At 43.0% G+C, this 12,845-nt stretch overlaps 1 long non-coding RNA gene across 2 annotated transcripts in view; it reads right to left on the bottom strand.

Moving 5' to 3' along the window:
• Positions 1-10,926, bottom strand: part of LOC118921545 (uncharacterized) — an 81,583-nt gene extending 70,657 nt beyond the window's left edge. For both annotated transcript variants that reach the window (XR_008995568.1, XR_008995569.1), the window contains exons 1-3: positions 10,515-10,926; positions 7,211-7,274; positions 6,692-6,813 (exon numbers count right to left, since the gene is read on the bottom strand). This is a non-coding gene — a long non-coding RNA (uncharacterized LOC118921545). The remainder of the gene's footprint in view (positions 1-6,691; positions 6,814-7,210; positions 7,275-10,514) is intronic.
• Between the last annotated feature and the right edge of the window lie 1,919 nt (positions 10,927-12,845).

The raw sequence follows: 12,845 nt of genomic DNA, 5'->3' as shown, positions 1-12,845 counted from the left end.
CAAAAGAGCCCTTTCTGAAAGCGAAAAACATTGAGGCAAAATTGAGGCCCAACTCTGTTGCGTGAAAATGTAAGCTGACGAGAACTTTGGCAAGTCTGTGAATAGCACATATGAGAACAAGTACAAATAATGCCCTGCGATCTCAATTTCTTCATCTATAAAATGTGATAGCTGTGAATAATTATGTTCCTGTTCTACGAAATTATGGTTCTATATATGATTCCCCCAATATCTATGTATCCCTGCTGGACTTGGGAAAGTATCCCTTACCTTTCATTGTTTGGAATATGTTTCCTGAGGAAAGGGGGTAAGTGCTGGGTTTTATCATTGAACATATTTTCATGTTTAAACTTCAGAGAAAGTGAAAGGAAAGCATAAAACAGGAAGCATCTGTATTTTTAACTGGCAGAACAAGTGGAATTTCATGTGACTTCAACATTTTTCACTGCCTTATATTAACAGATGGCTAGAATTCAAAAGTGCTTTATATAAGAAAATGGATGGAAACTGGTAAGAAGACCCTGCAGAGGGGAGAAGGAAGGAAGACAGGGAGGGAGGGACAGAGGGAGGGAGGGAGAGAAAGAAAGACTGCAAAATTGCACTGGCTTTCCTCATAGTCCAGGGATAGGGCCCTGGGTTCAGAGCTGGCTAGCGGACCCCAAGTCTTGACGCCTCCACCGTTCGCTGATTTTTCTAAAGTATGCAGACTTCCATCTTCCTCATCCGAAAGATGAAGCCGCCAAGAGAGAATGAGAGGACTTTGAGAGAAACAGAGCTTCACTGAAGCACTTGCTTGCTGTTTGCCCAAAAGCATATGTTTAGTAGGCCTTGGTCCCAACACCGGGACTGAAACGCAGTTGTTGTTGTTTTCCCACCTCGTTGTTTTAGGAGGAAGCTCAGTAGCCCAGGAGGAGGTTATTCGATCCCTAGAACTAAACTGTTAAGTCCTCCCACCCTACTTCCCAGACCACCAACAGGCCATCGGGCTTACGTAGATTTCTCCTGGTACCCAACACAAAACACGACTATCACCTTCTTCCCTAGCGTATCCGTAGACTCTGAAGTTTTCCCGCCGTCAGGCTCTCTGTGATGTCACAGATGCCTGGGAATACAGGTGCAAGTGAGGTGAGTTTACAGCTTTTCATCAGAATTCTTGACTCAGAAAAAAACGGTATGCGAGAGTTTGCTACTGATGAGACAACTTCCGGGAGCTCCTGGCTGGCATATCCCTAGCCCGTATTTCCCATACTTTCTCTGCCTACCTTGAACTATGACGTCAGCTGGCAGACCACAGAGACAGGAACTCACTCCTCCCTCAAATTCTCCCTCTGTGGCACACCTTGGTATTTCCCCCTTTTTCTTTCTTCCCATCCTTTCTGTACTCAGTGAGAGAGGAGTCCCTGAAGGGGACATCATGGAGAAGGCTGTCAGTGCCCGAAGGAGGAGGTCAAGCATACAGGACGTGTACGCACGGAGGTTCCTGCCTCCTCCTGCACTCCTGGAGCCGGCAAGCTCATGAAGTCCCCTGCCCCCACCCATCCCGTGTCCCTGTCCTTCTAGGTGTCACACATCGCTTCTGCCTAGACCTCTGAGCCAGTTGGAAGAAATCTCCAAAATGCCAGCCTCACTTGGGTCTTAACTTCAAACCTTTGCGTGCGCAGTGTCATCGTTTCTCTGCATTTTTCCCCCTTTCACAGAACCTAAGAGAAGAGATTCTGACTCTTCATATCTCACTGGTTTCTCACTGTCACTGACAGATTTATTCATGTGTTCTGAAAAGCGCAGAAAGTTCTTCCCCAGGGGACACGGAAGGGAAACCCTGATTTAAAAGCAATCAATTGAGGCATTCGGTTACAAAGCAGGCTGGACCTTTTTGGAACCAACATTCGGGGTGAAAAAAAAAGGTTCTGCCACACCTCAGAGGCTACTTAATTTTTAGAATTAAGGGAAATCCCTGGTGCTCACTCTTAGCCACATGAAGGATGGAGAGTCCTCTCTCCTATTAAGCATATCAAACCAAAATACAGTATGTCTTCTCCTAAAGAATTTTGTTTTATATGGTTACCATTTTATTCTCTACTTTCGGGTTCCTCAATTAGGGGACATTCGAGTGGGTTCCCACCCCCCTTCAAAGTGTGAGCCAGGTTTTGTGTGCATATGTATCATAGCAAGTGAATTTACTAGGACAGCAGGTTCATAGCTTTACACTGACTTTTTTTCTAAAAAGGGATAAAGCAAGCTTGCCTCATAGATTAATTACTGCAATAAGTTTTTTGTGCGCTGATCCGAGGCTTTAACCCATTCAGCACTTACTCTTTGGGACACTTGCTTTTGGACTCCATTCACGTAAAATCAACTTGTGAAACATAGTATTTTCTCATAAACTGGAGACTGACTGTATTACCTGAAATAGTTCTGTATAAATTGATGTGTGGACCACACACAGCAAAGGAATTTACTGTTTAAAGAAGTCTTATGGGAATTTATCTCATGATCATTGATCATCCCCTACATTATGTGAGTTATGAGTGTGAGTTAGATGGTCTTAAAAGAGTACTTGCATGTGTCAAAAACTAGGGTTTTGAGGTTTTTTTCAATTATCTATCTTTCATCCACTAACTTATTTTTTAAAATAAAAGTTAAAGTTGGAATGTGTGACAAATCAACAGGATTTCTTCAAATAGAAGGGCTTGTAAATCTCCATCACCAGCACCCACAGGGAAGAGCTGTCTCCCTATAAGGACCATGACTTTGAGCAAGCAGTATTTCCTTTCTACTTATACAGCAATTCCCGCCCCACTCCCCACCCCCCGGATGGAATGTCTGAACACTACATGAACAGTGAAGATTGTTACAGTGCAAAAAGTTATTGAATATAGCTATGGAGTTCTTTGGATACAAAATAAAAAGATAAATTACAGATGACTTGGAGTCTTATTTTGTAATGTCACTATATTATAGCCTAGCTCACTAGTCAGGCATTTATAAAGTCAGTCAGAAATCTCCACTTCTCTCCCCTCTTCCCTGCTCCGTTAAATGTTCCCATTTTCCTTATGGGAAATATTGCCGAGGGCCTGGTGCATCTGGAGGGACTTTGCTGACGGTCTCGGAAATCCTTTCTGACACTGACATTTTAGGAACATCACCCAAAGGCACTGGGCCTCCCAGGTGGAACTTTAAAGTTGGGGTCTAAAGGAAAAACTTGGCTCCGAATCTGCCCCTGGTCTTCCAGCTCACGCTGGCCATTGACAGGTCCTTTGGCCCACATCCCTGATCCCAGCTGCTCCATCGGGCTCTCCCCCTTTCGCTTCTTGCCTGCCGCATTAGCACTTTCCCATCTTTAGGTTTCTGGTCCTCATGAGCTGTCTTGTCCACCACTCATGCTTTCCCTTGAAGTCAGGCTTCCCAGGGTCTAACTTACTGGGGATTCTGGTGCCTTCCCCTACCCTGCCATCAATACAGCTCTGAGACATACCTGACCCCACCTTACCTTAACCCCACATCTGCTTTCCTGATCCAGATCTTCTATTTGCAGAATTACTACTGGGGAATTTATTTCATGTTCTTTCATTTATTTCTATGAGTTTTATTTTATATTGATATCATTACTGTACAATTACTTGAACATTATGGTTACTAGACTCCCCATTATCAAACCCCTCCCCCCACATACCCCATTACAGTCACTGTCCATCAGCATAGTAAGAGGCTATAGAATCATTACTTGCCGTCTCTGAGTTTTATTTTTGTCCAAGTGAAAGCCTGATTCTTAGCTTCTCTGTTCAGGCTTTTTTGCTTTATCTTGGCCATTCTCTCAGTCATTTTCTGGGAGTTCCACCCAGGTAACCTCCATGCATATCAAGAACTAATATGCCCTTATCACTCCTTCCTAGACATCTCCCTGGGCTACGAGGACGGCATTTATTCCTTGGTACCTGGATCCTGTGCAACTACTTTAGGTATAATTTTTTTCCTTACCAGCTGTCTTGCCTATGGTCTATAATGTATCATGTATCCCATTTCATATAGATACTCCTTAGCTACTGCACCTCTTCCTAAGAAACCTCCAATTTACTTTTTCCTTTCTTTTTTCAGCCACCATTCCAGTTTACAGTTGCAAAGAACACAACAATCCCATCTTATTTGTAGATGCAAATTTATAACCTGGCTTCTGACCAACAGGAGACAGGTTAATTGGCAATAGGATACACACACACACACACATATATATTTTTGGTATCATTAATGTACAATTACATGAGCAACATTATGGTTACTAGACTCCCCCCATTATCAAGTCCCCACCACATACCCCATTATAGTCACTGTCCATCCGCGTAGTGGCAATAGGATATTTAAGAAGAAAAAAGAGAGGCTGATTTACAATCAGTATGGGAATGGGACACTTCTGTCTTCATACTTTTCTCCTCCATTTGACCATGGGCTGAAACTGACAGTCTAGTCCCCTTAACAGCCTCAGAGGCACTGAGACGCTAAGGAGTCAATAGGCCAAGTTGCTTTTCCCTCTGTCACTCTCAGTGCAGGAAGTTCTCAAGTTAAAATGTGTTTTCTCTACTAAATTGTGGCATTTACTTCCCTGGAAGGCTTTCAACCCTTTGTTCTTTTTCTTTTCTCTGCATAAAAACAAATAAAAATGCAGTTTGCAAATGCTGTGCAATCTCTGCTTTGTCCTGTTTTCATTTATCTGATTATCTTTTGAGATTTACTTTTGACGTAGCTGGATGTCTTCTCATAAGCCAATGGCTATGGTATAAAGCATCTTAATAAGTTCAATCAATACATATAGAAGAACTATTTTTTAAACATTCCGGATCTTGCAGCTTGAGTGGAGAGAGTGAGCAGTCAGTGGGGAGAGGAAGCCTAGGAGGCAGCTGGTCCACCTCTCAGAGAGAAAGGAGGGGCACTGCCCTCGCTGTGCCTTTTCCAGGGGAAACACATCCAAAGATCTGGGTGAGCCCATTACCAGGGAGACCCAGGATCCCAGGGCTGAGGGTCCAGACTGTCCCTACACAAGTGAAGCGGATCGCTGTCCTAGAAACAGGGCACCTGGCCTCTGATGCCTCTGTGCCCCTGCCCAGGCCTCCCCCAAGTTTCCTCCACCCTCCGCATCGTCCCGATGCCCACTCCTTCTACCCTAACCCAGGCTGAGGCTGCCTTATGGGAGAGTGGACAGAGCATGGTTTGGGAGCGGGACAGACCTGGATTTGAATCCTAGCTCTGCCCCAACACACTGAATGACCTTGAACTATTTAATCCCTCTAAACCTCAATTTCTCTACTTGTGAGAAAGGGGATACTGGGTTGACTAGGTGGCTATGAGTCTAAGATGTTGTGTATGAATTATCTAGCATGGAATAATCAATAAACAGAGCTATTGCTCCTTTAAAAAAAAAAATTCCAGATCTTGTGGGCCCTGCCAAGAAAAAGTTTTAGTAGATGAAAGAATTTTAAAGCTGAACTCGGTATTGATAGTCCTTTTAATTAGTATTCCCCTTGCATTTAATGTTTCCGAGCAGCTTACAACCATTCATCAGGTTTTTTATGTCAAACCTAGTGGACAAAATATATGGCCAAGCTCCATTTTCCAAATTGGGACATGGAGATTAAGGAAGATATATTTCTTCTCTAAAGCTATTATAACCAACAGAAAAAAAACTATTTTACTTTTTACTGCACTTGGGATAATTATACGAAGTCCCTGCCACATACTGGTCACTTCATTTTATTCTTTTTCCTTTTTCTCTAAAATCAACACAAGCACAATTATGTACAAAGTGTCTCCTGTGCTGTCCTTTATGGGGATAAGAAAGAAAGTTCCTGTCTCGAGGAATTTATAACCTATTTTTAAAGAAAACACATTAATCTCTAATAAAATATATAACCTCCGAGGAAATTTGAAGAAAATGATCCGGCCGGCATTATGGACATTGAGGGGCACCACTTCAGGTCCGAGTGACCTGGGGGGCTGCACATTGAAGCTTATTAAGATCTGGAAGGAGGAGAAGACATTCCAGACCAGGAGATGCCCACGGGCAAAAGATGAGCAGGCTTTACTAAGAAGACAGGGAACAGGACAACGAAGATGGAAAATAAATTTCAAGTAGAGGAAACTCTGTATTATAGCTTTGGAAATGAAACATAACACAGGTGCAGAGTTTGGAGAAAACAAATCCTACCATTTGCAACAACATGGATGGGGCTGGAGGGTATTATGCTCAGTGAAATAAGCCAGGAAGAGAAAGACAAGTATCAAATGATTTCATTCATCTGTGGAGTATAAGAACAGAGCAAAAACTGAAGGAACAAAACAGCAGCAGACTCACAAAACCCAAGAATGGACTAACAGTTACCAAAGGGAAAGGGACTGTGGAGGACGGGTGGGGAGGGAGGATAAGGGGGAAAATGGAGCATTATGATTACCACACATAATGTAGTGGGCAGGGGAGGACATGGGAAAAGCAGTATGTACAGAAAAGACAAGTAAAGATTCTATACCATTTTACTATGCTGAAGGACAGTGACTGTAATGGGATATGTGGCGGGGACTTGATAATAGGGGGAGTATAGTAACTATAATGTTGTTAAAGTAATTGTACATAAACGATATCAAAATATAAATTTAAAAAGTACAGCATTCAGTCAGGAATAAGAGTGAAGCGTGGATCTCCTACCTTGCGTTGCTGAGCATCGGGGTCCGTGGCACTGACGGAGTTAGAGGCACACATCGAGCGAGTAAAGGAAGTAAAGAGCACCCTTGCCTCACCCAGAGGCTGGGGCGGCCCGGAGAAGCAGGCTGGAAGACAGACAGACAGAAAGAGAGACACTCCTCACGGATACCCAGTCGGGCTGTCAGGGTCTGATTCCAGACACGTGGGTCTTTGAGAAGCCGCTGAAGCGCATCCTCAGCCTAGACTCTCGCAGGTGCCCACGGCCTTCCTCAGTCCCTGGCGTCCAAGGAGATGCCTCGGAAGGGGAATCCTGGCCTCCACTCAGGTGACATTCCAGGCTCCCAAGGGAGACGGGGGATCCACTGAGGGAGATGCAGGGGAACCTGTCACTCGAGACTTTGAGATCGGCAGCCGGGCTAGTCCCATTTAAGTGGCTGACGAGCGCCCGATGTTGTGTGCCATAGACGGCTTCCTTCTATAAGGACAGTGAAAGAAAAGGCAGGCTTGGATGCTGATACTCACCTCCGAAGTTATCCCGGGTGAGCCCCCAAAATGATGCAGCTTCTCACACCACAAGGGTATGAAACTAGAAATAAATGACGCAAGTAAAACGAAAAAGTACACCATCACATGGAGGCTTAACAACATGCTCTTAAATAACGAACGGATCAATGACCAAATAAAAACAGAGATCAAGCGATATATGGAGACAAATGACAACAATTATTCAGTGATGCAAAATCTGTGGGACTCAGACAAGGCGGTGCTGAGAGGGAAGTATATTGCAATACAGGCCTACCTCAGGAAACAAGGACAATCCCATATATGCACTCTAAACTCAAAATTAACGAAACTAGAAAAAGAAGAACAAATGAGGCCCAAAGTCAGCAGGAGGAGGAACATAATAAAGATTAGAGCAGAAATAAGTAAAATCGAGAAGAATAAAACAATACAAAGAATCAGTGAAAACAGGAGCTGGTTCTTTGAGAAAATAAACAAAATAGATAAACCCCTCACCAGACTATTCAAGAAAAAAAGAGTCTCCACACATAAACAGAATCCGAAGTCAGAAAGGAAAAATCACTGTGGACACCACAGAAATACAAAGAATTATTAGAGAATACTATGAAAAATTACCTGCTAACAAACTGGATAACCTAGAAGAAATGGACAACTTTCTTGAAAAATACAATCTTCCAAGGCTAACCCAGGCAGAACAGAAAATCCAAACAGACCAATTACTAGCAATGAAATTGAACTGGTAATCAAAAAACTACCTAAGAACAAAACACCTGAACCAGATGGCTTCAACGCTGAATTTTATCAAACATTTAGTGAAGATCTAATAGCCATCCTCCTCAAACTTTTCCAAAAAGTAGAAGAGGAAGGAATACTTCCAAACTCATTCTATGAGACCTGAATCACCCTAATACCAAAAACCAGGCAAAGACACAATAAAAAAAGAAAATTACAGACCAATATCCCTGATGAACATAGATGCAAAAACACTCAACAAAATATTAACAAACTGACTTCAAAAATACATCAGAAAGATCATCCATCATCATCAAGTAGGATTTATTCCAGGGATGCAAGGATGGTACAACATTTGAAAATCCATCAACATCATCCACCGCATCAGCAAAAAGGAGGACAAAAACCACATCATCATCTCCACAGACACTGAAAACTTATTCAACAAAATTCAACATCCATTCGTGATAAAAACTCTCAACAAAATGGGTATAGAGGGCAAGTACCTCAACATAATAAGGGCCATTTACGACAAACCCACAGCAAACGTCATACTTAACAGAGAGAAGCTGAAAGCATTTCCTCTAAGATCGGGAACAAGACAAGGATGCCCACTCTAACCGCTTTTATTCAACATACTACTGAAGGTTCTCACCATGGCAATCAGACAAAACAGAGAAATACAAGGCATCCAGATTGGTAAAGAAGAAGTCAAACTGTCACTATTTGCAGATGACATGATATTGTACATAAAAAGCCATAAAGAATCCACTCCAAAACTACTAGAACTAATCTCTGAATTCAGCAAAGTTGCAGGATACAAAATGAATACACAGAAATCTGTTGCATTCCTGTACACTAATGATAAACTAGCAAAAAGAGTAATTAGGAAAACAATTCCATTCACAGTTACATCAAAAAGAATAAAATGCCTAGGAATCAACCTAATAAATGAAGTGAAAGGCCTGTACCCTGAAAACTATAAGACCCTCTAAACAGAAATTAAAGAGGACACTAATAAATGTAAACTCATCCCATGCTCTTGGCTAGGAAGGATTAATATTGTCAAAATGGCCATCCTGCCTAAAGCAATCTACAGATTCAAAGCAATCCCTACCACATACCAACAGCATTCTTCAATGAACTGGAACAAATAGTTCAAAAATTCATATGGAACCACAAAAGACCCAGACTAGCCAAAGCAATCCTCAGAAGGAAGAATAAAGCAGGGGAAATCTCACTTCCCAAATTCAAGCTCTACTACAAAGCCACAGTAATGAAGATAATTTGGTGCTGACACAAGAACAGACCCATAGACCAGGGGAACAGAATTGAGAGTCCAGATATTAACGCAAGCATATATGGTCAATTAATATACGATAAAGGAGCCATGGATACGCAATGGGGAAATGACAGCCTCTTCAACAGCTGGTGTTGGCAAAACTGGACAGCTACATGTAAGAGAATGAAACTGGATTATTGTCTAACCCCATATACAAAAGTAAACTCAAAATGTATTAAAGAAAGACCTGAATCTAAGTCATGAAACCGTAACACTGCTAGGTAAAAAAAACACAGGCAAAAGTCTCTTAGACATAAACATGAGGAATTTCTTCAGGAACATATCTCCCCAGGCAAGGGAAACAAAAGCAAAAATAAACAAGTGGCACTATATCAAACTAAGAAGCTTCTGTACAGCAAAGGACACCATCAGTAGAAGAAAAAGACATGCTACAGTATGGGAGAATATATTCACAAATGACATATCCGATAAGGGGTTGACATCCAAAATATATAAAGAGCTCATGCACCTTAACAAACAAAAAGCAAATCATTCAATTAAAAAATGGGCAGAGGACCTAAACAGACAATTCTCCAAAGAAGAAATTCAGATGGCCAACAGACACATGAAAACATGCTCCACATCGCTAATCATCAGAGAAATGCAAATTAGAACCACAGAGACATATCATCTCACATCAGTTAGGATGGCCAACATCCAAATCACACACAACAAATGCTGGCGAGGTTGTGGAGAAACTGCTGGTGGGAATGTAAACTAGTTCAACCATTGTGGAAAGCAGTATGGAGGTTCCCCAAAAAACTCAAAATAGAAATACCATTTCATCCGGGAATTCCACTGCAGAAATTTACTTAAGAATGCAGTTTCCCAGACTCAAAAAGACAGATACACCCCTGTGTTTATCACAGCACTATTTACAATAGCCTAGACATGGAAGCAACCTAAGTGTCCATCACTAGGTGAATGGATAAAGAAGATGTGCTCCATATATACAATGGAATATTATTCAGTGATAAGAAGAAAACAAATACTAACACTGGCAACAGCATGGATGGAGCAAGAGGGTATTATGCTCAGTGAAATAAGCCAGGCGGAGAAAGACAAGTACCAAGTGATTTCCCTCTTTTGTGGAGAGTAACAACTAAGAAAAACTGAAGGAAAAAACACCAGCACACTCACAGAACGCCCTGCCTGGCGGCCGCATCCCACAAAACCCACCGCCCCCACCGCCCCGCTCCAAAGGGGTCCCCGCGCCAGCGCCCGTCCTACCTTGAACCAGCGCCTGGAGCAAGTGCAGCTAGAGCGTCACGAGAGGCCACCACCCGCGCCGCCCGCCTGCGCTCAACTTTGGAGTCGGCCGACCGCCGCGCCGCCGCCGCTCGGGGCCAGGCGAGGACCACCGCGGGCCATACTGAGGGGCGGCCGCGACCTGCCTCCGGCCCCGGGTCCTCACGCGCTCGCGGGGCGGCCCGATATCGGACGGCAGGCCTCGCGGGACAAGGCGGCGGCGGCGGCGAAGTTGTCAGCAGGGAAATTCCGTCAGACCGCCTTCAGCAGCCCCGCAGCCAGGGCGCCCGGGCCGCGCCGCGCCTCCCGAGGAGTCCGACTGGAGCAGAGGGGACGCCGGTTCTGCCTTCCTCCCCGCCCAGCGCAGAGGAGAAAGTGCCCCGCACAGGGCGCGCGCCGCGGCCGCCGAGGCCGCTGAATGGCCGAGGGGAGGAGGCTTGAGGTCCCGCGTCAAGCCCCCACCCCCTCGCCTATTTTCTAACTCGCCTGGTCTCCCGCTTGGAATTTCGCGCACAGCCGCGAGCCCGGGGCGGCTTCCTGCGCCGCTTCGCCCCCTAGTGACGTGCGGCAGGCCCTGCAGGCACTGCTGCCCTTGACCCTTTGGTAACCACGAATCCAAAGCCTGCAAAGGCAGTTAAGTACACAACTACCGATAATCACTCTAAATGCAAATTAACTGAATGCAGCAACCAAAAGACACAGAGTTAGAGTGGATAAAAAAGCAAGACCCAGCTATATGCTGCCTACAAGAGACTCACTTCAAACCCAAAGGCTAAAAGTGAAGGGATGGATAAAGATATTTCATGCAAACAATAGGGAGAAAAAAAAGGAGTTGCAGTATTTGTATCAGCCAGCCAAATAGACTTCAAAACAAAGAAAGTTATAACAAGAGAGAAAAGAACGACATTCCATAATGATAAAGGGATCAGTAGAATAAGAGGATATAACCATTATAAATATCTATGCACCCAACACAGGAGCACCTACATATGTGAAACAAATACCAACAGAATTCAAGGGGGAAATAGAATGCAATGTATTCATTTTAGGAGACTTCAACACACCACTCACTCCAAAGGGCGGATCAACCAGGCAGAAAATGAGTAAGGACACAGAGGCACTGAACAACATCCTAGGAACAGATGGATCTAACAGACATCTACAGAAATCTACACCCAAAAGCTGCAGGATACACATTTTTCTCAAGAGCACATGGAACATTTTCCAGAATAGATCATATCCTAGGCCACAAAAAGAAACTCAGTAAATTCAAAAAGATTGAAATTCTACCAACCAACTTCTCAGATCACAAAGGTATAAAACTAGAAATAAATTGTACAAAGAAAACAAAAAGGCACACAAACACATGGAGGCTTAACAACATGATCCTAAATAATCAATGAATCAATGACCAAATTGAAACAGAGATCAAGCAATATATGGAGACAAATGAAAACAGCACAACGACCCAACTTCTGTGGGACACAGCGAAGCAGTTCTAAGAGGAAAGTACATAGCACTCCAGGCCTATTTAAAGAAGGAAGAAAAATCCCAAATGAACAGTCTAATTTCACAATCACTGACACTGGAAAAAGAAGAACAAATGAGGCCCAAAGTCAGCAGAAAGAGGGAATAATAAAGACAAGAGAATAAATAAATAAAATTGAGAAGAATAAAATAGAAAAAAAATTAATGAAACCAAGAGCTGGTTCTTTGAGAAAACAGACAAAATAGATAAACCCCTAGCCAGACTTATTAAGAGGAAAAGAGAATCTATACACATCAACAGTATCAGAAATGAGAAAGGAAAAAAATCACTATGGACACAACAGAAATACAAGGTTTATTAGAGAATTGTACGAAAATCAATATGGTAAGAAACTGGGTAGACTAGAAGACTTGGACAACTTTGAGAAAAATACAATCTTCCAAGACTGACCAAGGAAGAAACATAAAATCGAAACAGACCAATCAACAGCAACAAAATAGAATTGGTAATCAAAAAACTATCCAAATACAAAATCCACCTGGACCAGATAGATTGACTGCTGAATTCTGTGAGACATTTAGAGAAGACATACTACCCATTCTCCTTAAAGTTCTCCAAAAAACAGAAGAGGAGGGAACACTCCCAAACTCATTCAATGAAGCCAGCATCACTCAAGTACCAAAATCAAGCAAAGATGCTACAAAAAGAGAAAACTACAGACCAATATCCCTGATGAACATACATGCAAAAATACTCAACAAAATATCTGCAAATAGAACTCAAAAATACATCAAAAGGATCATACACCATGACCAAGTGGGATT

This window comes from Manis pentadactyla, unplaced genomic scaffold, assembly GCF_030020395.1.
Source record: "Manis pentadactyla isolate mManPen7 unplaced genomic scaffold, mManPen7.hap1 scaffold_297, whole genome shotgun sequence".
Taxonomy (NCBI): Eukaryota; Metazoa; Chordata; class Mammalia; order Pholidota; family Manidae; genus Manis; species Manis pentadactyla.
Note: the sequence above shows the minus strand (reverse complement) of the source record. Positions and strands in the feature narration are given on the sequence as shown.